The sequence below is a fragment of the Salmo salar genome, chromosome ssa29 (assembly GCF_905237065.1).
Source record: "Salmo salar chromosome ssa29, Ssal_v3.1, whole genome shotgun sequence".
NCBI classification, from domain to species: Eukaryota; Metazoa; Chordata; class Actinopteri; order Salmoniformes; family Salmonidae; genus Salmo; species Salmo salar.
Genome location: NC_059470.1, coordinates 11,144,690 through 11,163,777, shown reverse-complemented (window position 1 = coordinate 11,163,777; position 19,088 = coordinate 11,144,690).

Sequence of the window (19,088 nt, the reverse complement as noted above, 5' to 3'; positions counted from 1 at the left end):
TGGTATGTAGCGCACCGGGCTTTGAACGTGCACTGGGGACACCGTGCGCTCCACAGCATAACACTGTGTCTTACCAGTACCACGCTGCTTCCGGTAAGCACGGGGAGTTGGCTTAGGTCTACCACCTGACTCCGCCAATCTCCCCGTGTGCCCCCCCCAAAAAAAATTGTGGGGCTGCCTCCCGTGTCCGTTGCGCTCCCTCTCCTCATACCAGCGCCTCTCAGCTCTCGCCGCCTCGATCTCCCACTGTGGGCGGCGATAATCCCCAGCTTGAGTCCATGGTCCTTTCCCGTCCAGGATTTCCTCCCAAGTCCATGACTCCAGATAGCCTTTCTCCTGGTGCCTCTCCTGGTGCCTCTCCTTGTGCTGCTCCTTCCTCTGCTGCTTGGTCCGTTGTCGGTGGGTAATTCTGTCACGTTCCTCGTATTCTCCCTCATCGGAAGATATGTCGAAATCACTCGATGACTACGCAGCAGGTTGACTGTTCCACATCATATTTATTTTAGATGGAAACGACAAAACAAAATAAACACTCAGAGGAGAAAGGTGACAGTTTCACAGGTGAAACGAAACACAGTGCAAAATACAATTACCCACAAAAATCAAACAAACACACCCCACTATATGGGACTCTCAGTTGAAGGCAGGTGTTGTCTATCTGCCTTTGATTGAGAGTCCCATATAGTGGGGTGTGTTTGTTTGATTTTTGTGGGTAATTGTATTTTGCACTGTGTTTCGTTTCACCTGTGAAACTGTCACCTTTCTCCTCTGAGTTTTTATTTTGTTTTGTCGTTTCCATCTAAAATAAATATGATGTGGAACAGTCAACCTGCTGCGTATTGGTCATCGAGTGATTTCGACATATCTTCCGATGAGGGAGAATACGAGGAACGTGACAATTGGCCTCATGTTGAAATCCTTGGGCGGTTTCCTTCCTTTCCAGCAACTGAGTTAGGAAGGACACCTGTATCTTTGTAGTGACTGGGTATAGTGATACACCATCCAAAGTGTCATTAATAACTTCACCATGCTCAAAGGGATATTCAATGTCTGCTTATTTATTTATTTATTTACCCTTCTACCGATAGGTGCCCTACTTTGTGTGGCATTGGGAAACCTCCCTGGTCTTTGTGGTTGTATCTGTGTTTGAAATTCACCGCTCGACTGAGGGACCTTACTAGGGCTATGGCGGTCACTAAATTTTGTCAGCCTGTGATTGTCAAGCAAATAACTGTCTGTCTCACTGTAATTTACCGTTTAATTAACATAAACACATTTAGCATCTCCTGGCTTCCGCACACAGTCTAATAAATCCATGCCTTTTGTGGCCTGTTCTGCGCAATCCGAAGCGCCTCTCGCTCACATGGCTCTCCATCACATGATCAGGTCTTTCTCACAGGCTACAAGTGAAGACCGTCACATCGGGGACGCAACTGCGAGTATCCTTATCCAATTCCGAGGTGCATATTGACGATATTGGAAGAACTGTCCACATTTACTTTTTGTCAACCAACAAGATGAGTAGGCCTAACGAACAGTTAAAGCACTAGCCTATGTCAATCTACTATCCCCCATAGTAAAAATGATATTCTGTGCAATAAATAAATATGGCAAACATAATCTGGGACAGCTGTGGGGTGCAATAGATCCCAAATTAATACAACCACTAGCATCAAAAAACTTTTTTTGCGCAATTTGTCTGACACAACAGATCAGAACTATTAGACTGTTTCTTCACATTATAAGTGCAGCAATGCGCACATGGCAGTAGACTATAAGCGTGAATGTTCCATTAGTGGGAAAACACCATTATCAAAAGTGACTGCAAATGTGATTATGCATGTAATTATAAAGGTGTATTTTTACGGTGAAAATTATCTTCCCCAAACTTGAAACTCACGTGCTGCTTATGTATGCCAGTAAGGATCAGACTCATTTTTTCAATTTTGGCTTAAAATGATATACCCAAATCTAACTGCCTGTAGCTCAGGACCTGAAGCAAGGATATGCATATTATTGATACCATTTGAAAGGAAACACTTTGAAGCTTGTGGAAATGTGAAATTAATATAGGAGAATATAACACATCTGGTATATAATAGATCTGGTAAAAGATAATACAAAGAAAAAACATGAGTTTTTTTGTACCATCATCTTTGAAATGCAAGAGAAAGGCCATAATGTATTAGACTGATCCAATTAACCATTGCATATCTGTTAAAAATGTTGTATCAAGACTGCCCAAATGTGCCTAATTGATTAATTAATACCTTTTCAAGTTCATAATTGTGTACTCGCCTCAAACAATAGTATGGTATTCTTTCACTGTAATAGCTACTGTAAATTGGACAGTGCAGTTAGATTAACAATCATTTAAGCTTTCTACCCATATCAGATATGTTTATGTCCTGGGAAATGTTCTTGTTACTTACAACCTCATGCTAATCACATTAGCTCAACCGTTCCGCGGGGGGGACATCAATCCCGTAGAGGTTTTTAAGAAGTTATTTGGCTACTTGATACAAAACATATCAAAACATATATGCCTATGGTTTATGCTACATGAGGTGTGCAACTATGATTAGAAAAAGTTGCAAAATAAAGACAGTTTCTTATGCTGGGCATCATTCATAAGTGATACTATATCATTCACAAGTGATAGGCTAATATTGTCACCCATCAGAATATTCTTGATTTAATCATTACATATACTAAATAATATATGTGTGAAATTTGTTTTGATTTAGTATGGAGGATGCTTTTCCTGTGGTTCATTGTCATGCCTGCCAGGTAGGCTATACTCCTGTTGTAAAGATAACAATGTGCTTAATATTAGGAAAGTTGAGAAATAAATATAATATTCCTAGTTTATAGAAAGCTGATGGGATCCTCCTCTTTTTATTAAAGGCCATCACTCTGTTTTCTCGCACAATTGCATAGCCTATAGAAATGTTGCACAACTTGAGCTCATATGAAGTGTTTGATTAGATTTTTGACTACATTTGCATTGATGTCAGAGTGATTAGTGGGACAATAGAGTGCTGAGTACCAGGCAGTTAGTAAGTTTGGTAGGCTACTAATGACCAGCAGCAGCATCAAAGCTTGGAGAAGCCTAATTACCGTGACTAAATGGTCACATGGAATTTGACTGCCTTCATGACTCGTGACCGCCGGTGTGGCGGTAATACTGTCACTGCAACAGCCCTAGACCTTACCGATAATTGTATGCGTGGGGTATAGTGATGAAGTAGTCATTCAAAAATCATGTTAAACACTATTACTGCACTCAGTGAGTCCAAGCAACTTACTATGTGACTTGGTAGGCACATTTTTAGTCCTGAACTTATTTAGGCTTGCTATAACAAAGGGGTTGAATACTTATTGACTCAAGAAATTTCATCTTTTCATTTTTTATTAATTTGTAACTTTGACAAAAAATCTAAATTGAATCAATTTTAAATTCAGGCTGTAACACAACAAAATGTGAAAAAAGTCAAGAGGTGAACCCTTTCTGAAGGCACTGTATATTAATAAAATATCAGATCACCTTGGTTGGTAACAGGAGGTGTTTTAGCTTCATGTATTGTAATCTTGCGTTCTTTTTCTTTGCTTTATATGAAGTATGCGTGGGTTGGAAACAGGGAAGGGAAATGGTTTGAAAGCATTGAGCAATTTTTGACTCCTTTCCCATCGCGAACAATGATGTCTCTTCTCCACTCATAACAAATTACATCATTTCTTTGCCAATTTCACAAAGCCAGGGCTTTCTGACTAGAAATGCCAGAGTTATCACCTAATGACAGGGACCACATTTATATTCAGTCCAGTTATCCACCCTTCTAAACTGTATACTGTGTATTGTACTGTTGTAAATCCACACACAGTATTCAAACTCCAGCTGTTCTGCATGGTATAGGGTGCATACCAAATGGCATAGGGCTTAGACCATAGGCTCTGGTCAAAAGTAGTGCACTATGTACACTGTACATTTTTGCTTTTTTAAGTGACTGAACTTTTGATATCAGGTCCTCTCAACTTAAACATTTAAAGATATCATCAGCTGAACTATACATTTTAAGTTGGATGAACTATGAAACATATTAGATGTTTGCTAAACTTTGGATATTATTTTGTTATTAACAGATGGCTGTTATTCTATTTTGTTTGAAACAAGTATGTTGATGTTGTGTCTTAGAATCCTTTCCAGTTTCAGCCATGATCCAATTAATTGACCAGACAGTGTTTAAAAAAGAACAACCACAGAACAGAAAATCAGGTACAACAATCTCACTAATGGTTTAAACAAATCCATATACTTTTTTGCTATATCTGGTTAAATTAATTATGTTTTAGACTCAGAAATATGTGTTTTAATTGGAAACTGGCCCCTGACAAGTAAATTGACAAAAATAAAGTAGAATACAAATTGGCAAAAGGCACTCTGGGAAATGAGTCAATGAGACTCATTTATTTTTCATCCAAAACAGTATTTTAAGTTGCAGGTCTCAGCAAACATAACTTGTGTGATCAACTCCGCTATTTATGTTGCAAAGGCACACTTACATTTAACAAAACTTATTGGGTTAGAGTATTCAATATCAACTCCAATGGCTTAGGTTTATGATGGAAAATGCCCCCTATCCACTGATGGGTCATAGCGTCACAGGATGGATCACAGTTTCATCACTGGCTCTGTTTTACTGTTGTTCTGTTTACCAGTCCGGCTGCTACACACGCACACACACTTTTGTTGTGATAGACATCCTATCGTTCCCCTTGTCTATAAAACGGTCTATTGATCAGCCTCTGCTGAGTTTAAAGTGTAATTTAGCCTGTCTCTCCTGACTGTATTTCCATTCATGACCCACTGTAGACTGCCAACATTCCATTCAGGTACTGCCATGCCAATAACCTCAAGGGCATATATATATATATACATATATTTATATATACATATATTTATATACATATATTTATATACATATATATCACTCTCACTCTCACACTCACTGGTGTTTGTATTTATTTCGACCAGGTGGCATTTGACCTATAACAACCCCCCCTCTTCACCTACCTACCAGCTGACTGGGAATGTGCAGCCATCAGGCTTTTCCCCCCTAGCTCCTTTCTCCCTATCTGCCTTTTCTTTGTGCTGCGCAGCCATGTCAGTCATTCAGTCAGTCTCTGGAAGCGTGGATATTATTCAATGTGCTGAATAGGAGAGAGGAGTGATGCTAGAACCATGCCACAGCCAGACCAGCATGCAAAGCCATTGTCCGCTTGTTGATGCCACTTCATAAAGCAACATGAGTCAGCCTTTTTTAAAAACAGGGCTATTGTTGTTCCAATTATGTTGGTGACGGAGTGAAACTAAAAGGTCATTATTTTATTTATGCCCAAGGGACTTGTCTAATGAAAGCGATTTCGAAACCCCAGGAGCGGATTAGAAATGATAACCTTAAAGAATTGGCTGCGTAGTACTTTTTGTTGGCACAATGAAGCGGAACACAGTTGAGTTTACCATCGCTGCGATAGTATAACTGAACGAATGGCTCGAGGGTGGCCTGGGTGGTCTAGCGATCTAAGTCTCTGCCTCTGAAGCACATGTACAAATCAAATCAACGTTTGTTTGTCACGTGCACAGGATACAGCAGGTGTCAACATGCATAGTGAAACGCTTGCTTGCATGCTCCTCCTCAACAACGCAGTAATACTAAGTCATATAAAAGAAATAGAGAAATAAGAGTACACACGTACTGCAATGCTCCACTGTGTACCGCAACGTATCGCTGCCAGCATGGTTTCAAATCAGTCCCACTGTTCATTCAGCACACTCTGATCTTTCACCTCTATCGCTCACTAATTACTTGAGGTTTGCAAACAACAACCATCAGAGAAGACACATGTTGTGTGTTGTCTTCAACCATTCTAGGCCGAAGACCTGTTGCCACTCAGTACAGTACTGTTGTCACTATGTTCAGAGTGAGTTTTATTGGAGCTCCCATTGTCTCCAAGAGAACACAAGGAATATAAAACTGAGCGCATGGCCTGGTTTCCATCAGTCCATTTTAACACTACTTTTAACTGCCTCCAATAATGGACCATAAAGGTTAATCATTCAAATCAGAAATAAAATAAAATGGTATTTTTCACATGCGCCGAATCCAACAGGTGTAGACTTCACCGTAAAAGGCTTACTTACGAGCCGTTTCCCAATGATGCAGAGTTAAAAAGTACAAACATTTAGCTAAATAGGAAATAGAAACACAATAAAATAACAATAATGAGGCTATGTACAAGGAGTACCGGTACCGAGTCAATGGCGCCGGAAGAAATGGCAGTTGTTTTACAGGCGCCTAACCAATTGTGCTGTTATGTGTTTTTCTTTCGCGTTATTTATAACTTATTTTGTACATGTACATTTTGTGCCTAGTTAAATAAAGGTTAAATTCAATAAATAAATAAACATAATGTTTCTGCCACTGTATCTTACGGCAAAAAAATAGCTTCTGGATATCAGGACAGCGATCACTCACCTCGGATTAGACAAAGATTTTTTCTTCAAAAATGCAGGACGCACAGGATGTACTTCAGACACCCGACAAGGCCAATATCCCCGTCATTGGCAGGGGAAAGAGACGCAGGTATAGAGGACACAGGGCGGGGTGCCTTGTAAGGATCCGCTGACAGCGAGTGGGAAATCTGCCTTTAGCATCAATGTTACTTGCCAATGTACAATCATTGGACAAGAAATTAAGACGAGGTACAATCACGAATATCCTACCAACGGGACATCAAAACTGTAATATCTTATGTTTCACCGAATCGTGGCTGAATGACGACATGGATATCATTCAGCTGACAGGATATACACTGCTAGAACAGCACACTCCGGTAAGACAAGGGGGGGTGGGGCGGTCTGTGTATATTTGTAAACAACAGCTGGTGCATGAAATCAAAGGAAGTCTCTAGATTTTGCTCGCCTGAAGTAGAGTATCTCATGATAAGATGTCGACCACACTATTTGCCAAGAGAGTTTTCATCTATATTTTTCATGGCTGTTTATTTACCACCACGGACGGATGCTGGCACTAAGACCGCACTCAGTCAGCTGTATGAGGATATAAGCAAACAGGAAAACGCCACCCAGAGGCGGCACTCCTAGTGGCCGGGGACTTTAATGCAGGAAAACTGAAATCAGTCTTACCTAATTTCTATCAGCATGTTAAATGTGCAACAAGAGGGAAAAAAACTCTAGACCACCTTTACACCACGCGTACAAAGCTCTCCCTCGCACCCCATTTGGCAAATCTGACCATAATTCCATCCTCCCGATTCCTGCTTACAAGCAAAAACTAAAGTAGGAAGCACCAGTGACTCGGTAAATAAAGAAGTGGTCAGATGACGCACATGCTAAGCTACAGGACTGTTTTGCTAGCACAGACTGGAATATATTCAGGGATTCCTCAGATGGCATTGAGGAGTACATCACATCTGTCACCGGCTTCATCAGTAAGTGCATCGATGACGTCGTCCCCACAGTGACTGTACGTACATACCCCAACCAGAAACCATGGATTACAGGCAACATCCACACTGAGATAAAGGGTAGAGCTGCCACCTTCAAGGAGCGGGATTCTGACCCGGACGCTTACAAGAAATCCCTCTATGCCCTCAGATGAACCATCAAACAGGCAAAGTGCCAATACAGGACTAAGATTGAATTGTACTACACTGGCTCTGATGCTTGTCAGATGTGGCAGGGCCGGCAAACCATTACAGAGTACAAAGGGAAGCACAGCCGCGAGCAGCCTATTGACACGAGCCTACCAGACGAGCTAAATCACTTCAAAGCTCGCTTCGAGGCAAGCAACACTGAGGCATGCATTACATTTTACATTTTAGTCATTTAGCAGACGCTCTTATCCAGAGTGATTTACAGTAGTGAATGCACACATTTCATACGTTTCATACATTTTTTCTCCGTACTGGTCCCCCGTGGGAATCGAACCCAAAACCCTGGCGTTGCAAACACCATGCTCTACCAACTGAGCCACACGAGAGCATCAGCATGAGAGCATCAGCTGTTCTGGACGACTGTGTGATCACTCTCTCCGTAGCCGACGTGAGTAAGACCTTTAAACAGGTCAACATTCACAAGGCTGCTGGGCCAGACAGATTACCAGGACGGGTGCTCCGGGCAGGTGTCCTGGCAGGTGTCTTCACCGACATTTTCAACATGTCCCTGATTGAGTCTGTAATACCAACATATTTCAAGCAGACCACCGTAGTCCTTGTGCCGAAGAACACTAAGGTAACCTGCCTAAATGACTACAGACCCGTGCACTCACGTCCGTAGCCATGAAGTGCTTTGAAAGGCTGGTTATGGCTCACATTAACACCATTATCCCAGAAACCTTAGACCCACTCCAATTTGTATACTGCTCAAACAGATCCACAGATGATGCAATCTCTATTGCACCTGGACAAAAGGAACACCTACGTGAGAATGTTATTCATTGACTACAGCTCAGCGTTCAACACCATAGTGCCCTCAAAGCTCATCACTAAGCTAAGGACCCTGAGACTAAACACCTCCATCTGCAACTGGATCCTGGACTTCCTGACGGGCCGCCCCCAGGTGGTAAGGGTAGGTAACAAAACATCTGCTACGCTGATCCTCATTATTGGAGCCCCTCAGGGGTGCGTGCTCAGTCCCCTCCTGTACTCTCTGTTCACCCATGACTGCATGGCCAGACACGACTCCAACACCATCATTATGTTTGCAGATGACCCAACAGTGGTAGGCCTGATCACTGACAATGACGAGACAGCATATAGGGAGGTCAGAGACCTGGCCGTGTGGTGCCAGAATAACAACCCATCTCTCAACATAATCAAGACAAAGGAGATGATTGTGGACTACAGAAAAAGGAGGACAGCGCACGCCCCCATTGTCATCGATGGGGCTGTAGTGGAGCAGGTTGAGAGCTTCAAGTTCCTTGGTGTCCACATCACCAACAAACTACAATGGTCAAAACACACCAAGGCAGTTGTGAAGAGGGCACGACAAAGCCTATTTCCCCTTAGGAAACTAAAAAGATTTAGCATGGGTCCTCAGATCGTCAAAGGTTCTACAGCTGCAACATCGAGAGCATCCTGACTGGTTGCATCACTGCCTGGTACGGCAACTGCTCAGCCTCCGACCACAAGGCATAACAGAGGGTAGTGTTTACGGCCCAGTACATCACTGGGGCTAAGCTGCCTGCCATCCAGGACCTCTGTACAAGGTGGTGTCAGAGAAAGGCCCTAAAAATTGTCAAAGACTCCAGCCACCCCAGTCATAGACTGTTCTCTCTGTTACCGCATGTCAAGCGGTACCGGAGCGCCAAGCCTAGGACCAAAAGGCTTCTCAACAGCTTTTACCCCAAGCCATAAGACTCCTGAACAGCTAATCAAATGGCTACCTGGACTATGCAATGTGTCTCCCCACTCCCCACCCAACCCCCTCTTTTACGCTGCTGCTACTCTTTGTTTATCATCTATAGTCACTTTAACTAATCCTACATGTACATATTACCTCATATAGCCAGACTAACCGGTCACCCGCACATTGACTCTGTCCTGATACCACCTGTATATAGCCTCGTTACTGTTATTTTTTACAGTTATTTTTTACAGTTTTTTAAATTTATTTACTTATCTATTGTTTACCTAATCCGTATTTTTTACTTAAAAACTGCACTGTTGGTTAAGGGCTTGTAAGGTAAGGTAACTGAGGTAATATATACATGTAGGTAGGGGTAAAAGTGATTAGGAAATCTAGATAGATAATCAACAGAGTAGCAGCAGTAAATGTGAAGAGTGTGAAAGTGTGTCTATGTGTGAGTGTGTGTGGAATTTCACCCCCTTTTGGGGCATGGACTCTACAAGGTGTCGAAAGCGTTCCACAGGGATGCTGACCCATGTTGACTCCGATGCTTCCCACAGTTGTGTGAAGTTGGCTGGATGTCCTTTGGGTGCTGGACCATTCTTGATAAACAGAGGAACTGTTGAATGTGAAAAACCCAGCAGCATTGCAGTTCTTGACATGCTCAAACCAGTGTGCCTGCACCTACTACCATACCCCGTTCAAAGGTACTTACATTTTTTGTCTTGCCAATTCACCCTCTGAATGGCACACATACAGAATCCATGTCTCAATCTTCTCAAGCCTTAAACATCATTCTTTAACCTGTCTCCTCCCCTTCATCTACGCTGATTGAAATAGATTTAACAGGTGACATCAGTAAGGGATCATTGACAGACCAGGTGAATCCAGGTGAAAGCTATGTCCCTGTATTTCAACTCTGAACCTTGAAGCCAGTGCCACTGCATTTTTCATTGTTCCCCTTTAATCAGGGACAGATTTAGACATGACATAAGGGGTGTGCAATTAATGATCAGGTAGAACAGAAAACCAGCAGGTTCTGGACCTCGTAGGGAGGGAGTTGAGTACCTTTGGTCCATGTCATGGAAAGAGCAGGCATTCCTAATGTTTTCTATACTCAGCATTTGTAGTGTGTGTATGTGGATGTGTGTGTAAATGTGTGTACGTGTGTGTTGGAGTGTCAGTGTAGTATGTGTGAGTGTGTGGGAAGAGTCCAGTGAGTGTGCATAGAGCCAGTTAAAAAAAAGGTTCATGCAAATAGTACGGGTAGCCATTTGATTAACTGTTCAGCAGTCTATTGGCTTGGGGGGACAATTTTTAGGGCCTTCTTCTGACACCGCCTGGTATAGAGGTCCTGGATGGCAGGGAGCTCGGCCCAAGGGTCATTAGCTTAGTGATGAGCTTGGAGGGCATTATGGTGTTGAACGCTGAGCTGTAGTCAATGAACATCATTCTCGGGGTAGGTCTTCCCTTTGTCCAGGCGGGAAAGAGCAGTGTGGCGAGCAATAGAGATTGCGTCATCTGTTGGGGCTGTATGCAAATAGGAGTGGATCCATGGTGTCTGGGATGATGGTGTTGATGTGAGCCATAACCAGCCTTTCAAAGCATTTCATAGCTACAGATATGAGTGATACGGGGCGATAGTCATTTAGACAGGTTACCTTGGCATTCTTGGGCACAAGGACTATGGTGTTTTGCTTGAAACATGTATGTATTACAGACTGGGCCAGAGAGAGGTTGAAAACGTCAGTGACGACACTGGCCAGCGGGTCAGTGCCTTCTCTGAGTAAGTGTCCTGGTAATCCATCTGGCCTTGCGAATGTTAACCTGTTTAAAGGTCTTACGCACATCGGATACGGAGAGCGTGATCACACAGTCGTTACTAGCCTGACTGATGTGGTAAACTCCTCAATGCCATCGGATGAATCCTGGAACATATTCTAATCTGCGCTAGCGAACATTAAGTATATATTGTATCTTAAAGTAATGATTTTATACTGCCAAGTGCTGTAGTCCGTATGTTAACATTCTCTGATTTTGAACCGTGCAGTCGAGAGATTGACATTTCAAGTTGGGCTATTACCATTAATAAATAAATGCATTTCTGATGTGGCAGAGTGTGTAGGGCTTGCCATTGTAAGGCAACCATTCTCTCGGCTGCTGTTTCTCTGTACTGTATGTTAAGTTCAGTGAAGAGTCATCATTAAGCAGTAGCACATTGGGCAGACATGGGATGGGTTTAGACAAAATGCCTGATAATGATGAAGCCACAGATTGCCAAAAGGAGAAAACCTCTGGGCACTTCCAGACCATATGAATAAATGTGCCAGAGCACACAGACAGGGGTTGAGTTTAGTTGGAGTCGCATAACTCATGTAGTGGGTAATTTGGTGATTTGGGTTTCTTGACGAACGTGATATTAGACCAGACAGTACTCCAGGTAATATCTACTGCGGGTATATCTTTGTTCCATTAAGAATAGATTGGTAATGGTAATATGTTGGTTTCAGTAGGAATATACAGTACCAGTCAAAAGTTTGGACACACCTACTCATTCCATTTTTTTTCCCATTTGTACTATTGTAGAATAATAGTTAAGACATGAAAACTATGAAGTACCACATGGAATCTTGTAGTAAAAAAAAAAGTGTTAAACAAGTCAAAATATATTTGAGAGTTTAGATTCTTCAAAGTAGCCACCCTTTGCCTTGATGAGAGCTTTGAACACGCTTCGCATTCTCTCAATCAGCTTCATGGGGTAGTCACCTGGAATGCATTTCAATTAACAGGTGTGCCTTGTTAAAAGTCAAATTGTGGATTTTTTCCTTCTTCATGCGTTTGAGACAATCAGTTGTGTTATGACAAGGTATGGGTGGTATACAGAACATTGCCCTATTTGGTAAAAGACCAAGTCCATATTATGGCAAGAACAGGTTAGTCTTTGAACGTTTCTTCAAGTGGAGAAGCAAAAACCATCAAGCGCTATGATGAAACTGGCTCTCATGAGGACCGCCACAAGAAAGGAAGACACAGAGTTACCTCTGCTGCAGAGGATAAGTTCATTAGAGTTAACTGCACCTCAGATTGCAGCCCAAATAAATGCTTCACGGAGTTCAAGTAACAGACACATCTCAACATCAACTGTTCAGAGGAGACTGTGAATCAGGCCTTCATGGTCAAAATACTGCAAAGAAACCACTACTAAAGGACACCAATAAGAAGAAGAGACTTCCTTTGTTCAAGAAACACGAGCCATGGACATTAGAACAGTAGAAATCTGTCCTTTGAGATTTTTGGTTCCAACTGCCGTGTCTTTGTGATTACGCAGAGTAGGTGAACGGATGATCTCCGCATGTGTGGTTCCCACCGTGAAGCATGGAGGAGGAGGCGTGATGGTGTGGGGGCGCTATGCTGGTGACACTGTCTGTGATTTATTTTAAATTCAAGGCACACTTGACCAGCATGGCTACCACAGCATTCTGCTGCAATACGCCATCCCATCTGGTTTGCGCTTAGTGGGACTATCATTTGTTTTTCAACAGGACAATGACCCAACACACCTCCAGGCTGTGTAAGGGCTATTTGACCAAGTAGAGTGATGGAGTGCTGCATCAGATGACCTGGTCTCCACAATCACCCAACCTCAACCCAATTAAGATGGTATGGGATGAGGTGGACTGCAGAGCGAAGGAAAAGCAGACAAGTGCTTAGCATATGTGGGAACTCCTTCAAGACTGTTGGAAAAGCATTCCTTATGAATCTGGTTGAGAGAATGCCAAGAGTATGGAAAACTGTCATGAAGGCAAAGGGTGGCTACTTTGAAGAATCTAAAATATAAAATACATTTTGATTTGTTTAACACTTTTTTGCTTACTACATGATTCCATATGTGTTACTTCATAGTTTCGATGTCTTCACTATTATTCTAAAAGGTAGAGAATAGTAAAAATAAAGAAAAACCATTGCTTGACTAGGTGTTTCCAAACTTTTGACTGGTACTGTATATAATTTGGAGACTATGCCCTTACTTACCCTTGCTGTCATTATTTTGTGGATAGGATGAGATACTAGTTCTGAACTCCAGGGTACTCCATGAGCACGTAGAGCCGAACGAAGCTGAAAAAAAAATGAAGAACCAGGCAGATCGTATTGCTTTTTCAAGTCTTGGAATATATTTGCAATGGCTCCCCATTGAACACTAGACTGGAAGCATTTGTGTGATGATATGGCCAAAGGTGAGTTCGGCTTTTTTGATTCGAGATGTTGGAACATACCAGATCTTGAAAACTGTACAGCTTTGCTAAATTCTCTTCAAGGGGCCTCCAGGCCACTGGGACATTGGGTTACAACCACACATGTAGCGGGCGATGAATAAAGGCCCTAAAATATAATTTAAGATTGGGGCCTTCAGAACACTTCTGTCTTTGTAAAGTGGACATTTTGATCCCCTCCATATACATTTGGAAATCAAAGTGTGCAGTTTCTTCCAATATCCCAGCCTCAGGGAGAAGGGAATCATAGAGCTGTGAAAGTTTATCCGAGGAAGTACTGCACACTATATATACACAAAAGTATGTGGACACCACTTCAAATTAGTGGATTTGGCTATTTCAGCCATACCCGTTGCTGACATGTGTATAAAATTACCACACAGCCATGCAATCTCCATAGACAAACATTGGCAGTAGAATGGCCTTACTGAAGAGCTCAGTAACTTTTAACGTGGCATTGCCATAGGATGCCACTTTTCCAACAAGTCAGTTCGTCAAATTTCTGCCCTGCTAGATCTGCCCCGGTCAACTGTAAATTGGAAATTGGAAACGTCTAAGAGCAGCAACAGCTCAGCCGCGAAGTGGTAGGCCACACAAGCTCACAGAACGGGTCCGCCGAGTGCTGAAGCTCGTAGCTCGTAAAAATCGTCTGTCCTCGGTTGCAACACTCACTACCGCGTTCCAAACTGCCTCTAGAAGCAATGCCAGCACAATAACCTTTTGTCGAGAGCTTCAAGAAATGGGTTTCCATGGCCGAGCAGCCACACAGAAGCGTAAGATCACCATGCTCAATGCTAAGCATCGGCTGGAATGGTGTAAAGCTTGCCGCCATTGGACTCTGGAGCAGTAGAAATACGTTCTCTGGAGTGATACCTTACCATCTGGCTGTCCAAAGAACGAATCTGGGCTTGGCGGATGCCAGGAGAATTCTACCTGTCCGAACGCATATTGCCAACTGTAAAGTTTGGTGGAGGAGGAATAATGGTCTTGGGCTGTTTTTCATGGTTTGGGCTAGGTACCTTAGTTCCAGGAAATCTTAACGATACAGCATACAATGACATTCTAGACAATTCTGTGCTTCCAACTTTGTGGCAACAGTTTGGGGAAGGCCCTTTCCTGTTTCAGCATGATAATGCCCCCGTGCACAAAGCGAGATCCATAGAGAAATGTTTTGTCTAGATCAGTGTGGAAGAACTTGACTGGCCTGCAGAGAGCCCTGACCTCAACCCCATCAAACACCTTTGGGTGTGAATTTGTGCACTGAGATCATCTTTGTAGGTCTGAATCTACCTGCTTATAAACTATTAAAATTGGTACTACTGGTGATCTATAAGGACAGATAGACGTCAATACATACAGTTGAAGTCGGAAGTTTACATACACATAGCTTGGAGTCATTAAAACTCATTTTTCAACCACTCCACAAATTTCTTGTTAACAAACCATAGTTTTGGCAAGTCGGTTAGGACATCTACTTTGTGCATGACACAAGTAATTTTTCCAACAATTGTTTACAGATGATTATTTCACTTCACTGTATCACAATTCCAGTGGATCAGAAGTTTACATACACTAAGTTGCCTGTCCCTTCAAACAGCTTGGAAAATTCCAGAAAATGATGTCATGGCTTTAGAAGCTTCTGATAGGCTAATTGACATCATTTGAGTCAATTGGAGGTGTATCTGTGGATGTACTTCAAGGCTTACCTTCAAACTCAGTGCCTCTTTCTTTGACATCATGGGAAATCTAAAGAAATCAGCCAAGACCTCAGAAAAACAGTTGTAGACCTCCACAAGTCTGGTTCATCCTTGGGAGAAATTTCCAAACGCCTGAGGGTACCACGTTCATCTTTACAAAAAATAGTATGCAAGTGTAAACACCATGGGGCCACGCAGCCGTCATACCGCTCAGGAAGGAGACACATTCTGTCTCCTAGAGATGAACGTACTTTTGTGCGAAATGCACAAATCAATCCCAGAACAACAGCAAAGGACCTTGTGAAGATGCTGGAGGAAACAGGTAAAAAAGTATCTATATCCACAGGAAAACGAGTCCTATATCGACATAACCTGAAAGGCCGCTCAGCAAGGAAGAAGCCACTGCTCCAAAACCACCATAAAAATCCAGACTACGGTTTGCAACTGCACATGGGGACAAAAATTGTACATTTTGGAGAAATGTCCTCCGGTCTGATGAAACAAAAATAGAACTGTTTGGCCATAATGACAATCTTTATGTTTGGAGGAAAAAGGGGGAGGCTTGCAAGCCGAAGAACACCATCCCAACCGTGAAGCACGCGGGTGGCAGCACCATGTTGTGGGGGTGCTTTGCTGCAGGAGGGACTGGTGCACTTCACAAAGTAGATGGCATCATGATGGAGGAAGATTATGTAGATATATTGAAGCAAAATCTCAAGACATCAGTCAGGAAGTTAAAGCTTGGTCGCAAATGGGTCTTCCAAATGGACATTGACCCCAAGCATACTTCCAAAGTTGTGGCAAAATGGCTTAAGGACAACAAAGGCAAGTTATTGGAGTGGCAATCACAAAGCCCTGACCTCAATCCTATAGAACATTTGTGGGCAGAACTGAAAAAGCGTGTGCGAGCAAGGAGGCCTACAAACCTGACTCAGTTATACCAGCTCTGTCAGGAAGAATGGGCCAAAATTCACCCAACTTATTGTGGTAAGCTTGTGGAAGGCTACCTGAAAGTGTTTGGTCCAAGTTAAACAATTTCAAGGCAATGCTTCCAAATAGTAATTGAGTGTATGTAAACTTCTGACCCACTGGGAATGTGATGAAAGGAAAAAAAGCTGTAATAAATCATTCTCTCTTCTATTATTCTGACATTTCACATTCTTAAAATAAAATGGTGATCCTAACTGACCTAAAACAGGGACTTTTTACTAGGATTAAATGTCAGGAATTGTGAAAAACTGAGTTTAAATGTATTTGGCTAAAATGTATGTAAACTTTCGACTTCAACTGTAGGTATTTCTATTGGGCTGTAGGGGACAGGGAGGTATATCTCATCACTTCATTAAGCGGTAATAGTGCGGATCTGGCTCAATTATTTTTTTTTTACCTGAGATTGAACTGAAGTTTGAACATTTTTTAAGAAGGAGAGGTAGGGAACGAGGTACGTCCCGAACATATAATACAATATCATCTGTATAAAGTAAGATATGATGGTCAGAGTTGTGAGCAATGATAGGAACGTTTGGACTGACGGATTACCTGAGCTAGGGGTTCAGTGCTAAACCAAAGAGTAAGCTTGCTGAGAGGACATCCTTGCCTTGTCCCTTTGGCAATCACTTCCTGACAGAACTTCTCTTGACAAGAAATCCTCTACGGATTGATCCTTCTATGAAAGGATGTGTGATTTTTCTTTTTTACCTGCTCGAAAGACAATGAAGTCAATGGAAGATGTGTTTTGTTTCATCAATGTAAAACCACTCACAGATAGGGCTTGCAAATGGCAGGCCCTTTTTCCCAAGTGAACCACAATGCGTCTGAAGCTTCCATCTCCACCCAAGCCGGCCGAAGGATAGACTCCCAACTTGGCAAAAATTCCCTATAGTAATGTGGAAAAGCTAATGGTGGGCAGGCGATGGTGAAATGGAAAAAAAAAAGACAGAGCTGACCCTGTTCTCATTTGTGGCTAACCGTCGTTAGCATGTTTGCCTTTTGCTGCTGTTGCTGTGACACTGCCACACAGTCAGGATCGGCATCCCAAATGGCACCGTATTCCCTAAATAGAGCACTACTTTTGACTAGAGCCACTGCTGACACTACAGTGGGAATAGGGTGCCGTTTGGGACGCAACCCAATGTTCTTCTTTAAGTAAGGAGCCAAGCATCATAAATGCTATGGCGAAACGAATCGCTGACACTCACCAAGTACGACGCATTTCCAAACAATAAACAGACTCTGGAAAATGAACACTTACCGCTGGGCTCAAAACCAGTAGGCCTTAATGTTGTTGGAAACCTCAAATCATTTTGTTGGGATGCTCATGAAACCTGCCTGAAGGCCACCCTGAGGTGGAGGAGGAAGAGAGTTTGAGTGTTACAAGAATATATTTTTTCTATTTTAATCACATTTCTTCTCCCTTATATATGTATTTCAAAGATGGCTCCGATAAATGTTCCCACCAAGCAGAAGTTTATGGAATAAGTCACTTATATCCCTGATGTCAGAGAAAAGGAGAGAGCGCAACTAAAGGCCAGTGTTATGATACAGAAAGTGAGAAACAGAGAGGAAGAGGTAGACAAAGACAGACAGACAGAGGGGTTGTCTGACCTAGGCACACTGAGGTGGAGAGAGAAGGGCAGCAGGGTTATGATAAAGGAAGCGAGAGACAGACGAGAGGAAGAGAAGGACAGGGAGTTCCTGACCTAACCACACTACTCTTTCTTCTGCCTGAGTTGTGGAACACAACACAATGATTAGGGGCAAACAACGGAGCGACTGTGACGGTTGTCTTAACCGCCGTGTGATGATTTAACTGCTTGAAAAGAGAAATGATTTACAAAGCGAGAAGAAAAAGGAGCGAAGGGGGAGGAGAGGAGAAATGCTCGCTCAGCAGCAGGGAGATATAGTGCCTTTGGGTTGAGCAGGCAGGCAGGCGTCTTGGCACCAAGCGTTGGCCTGGGCAACCACATTGACAAGGCCTAATTCCCATTATAGGCAGGCTACTGAGTGAAGTCACTCCTGGTATTAAAAAACACAATTTGATCTCAATCAGCTTTAAAGCCTAAATGAGTCAATGTACAGTACGTGTTCAATTCCAAATGTTCGTCCATAGGCAATGGATGAACAATGCTCTTAGTGCTGAAGATGATACTTTTGTTTTTGGGGAAAATCAAGCCAGTGCTGTTAATGTATGGCTCTGAGTTTCTCCTAGGTAGATATATGATCAGTTTCCTCTCCCCAAATCCTAACCTTAACTATTAGTGGGGAAAACGCTAAACTGACCAAAGATCAGCATCTAGGGGCAACTTCACCCTAACAAATTGAAATGTACTGATATGCAGCTGAGGGCAGGGGTATCAGTGAGCATGAAAGAACCGTGAAGACGCAGCTCAAAAACTACTCCGCTATTGATCTTGTTTAGGGACAATACCAATTATAACGGTTCCATATTTTCTGTGATTTGAATATTTTATTTGGATCAGTTGTGGGTCTACTCTACAGTTTAGAAGGTCTAGAAAGACACCTTAGCAGGCCAGTCCGGCTCTATTTTTACTTCTGATACTGAGATGCGCTTTCTGTTGCAGATTATCATTCTCCCAAGTCGTCCTATCATTTATTATCTTGGCCACCAATGCTCCTGGCATTCCCAGTTATTTAGGAAAGCTTAACACGTGCTCTGCCTCCTCCCCAATC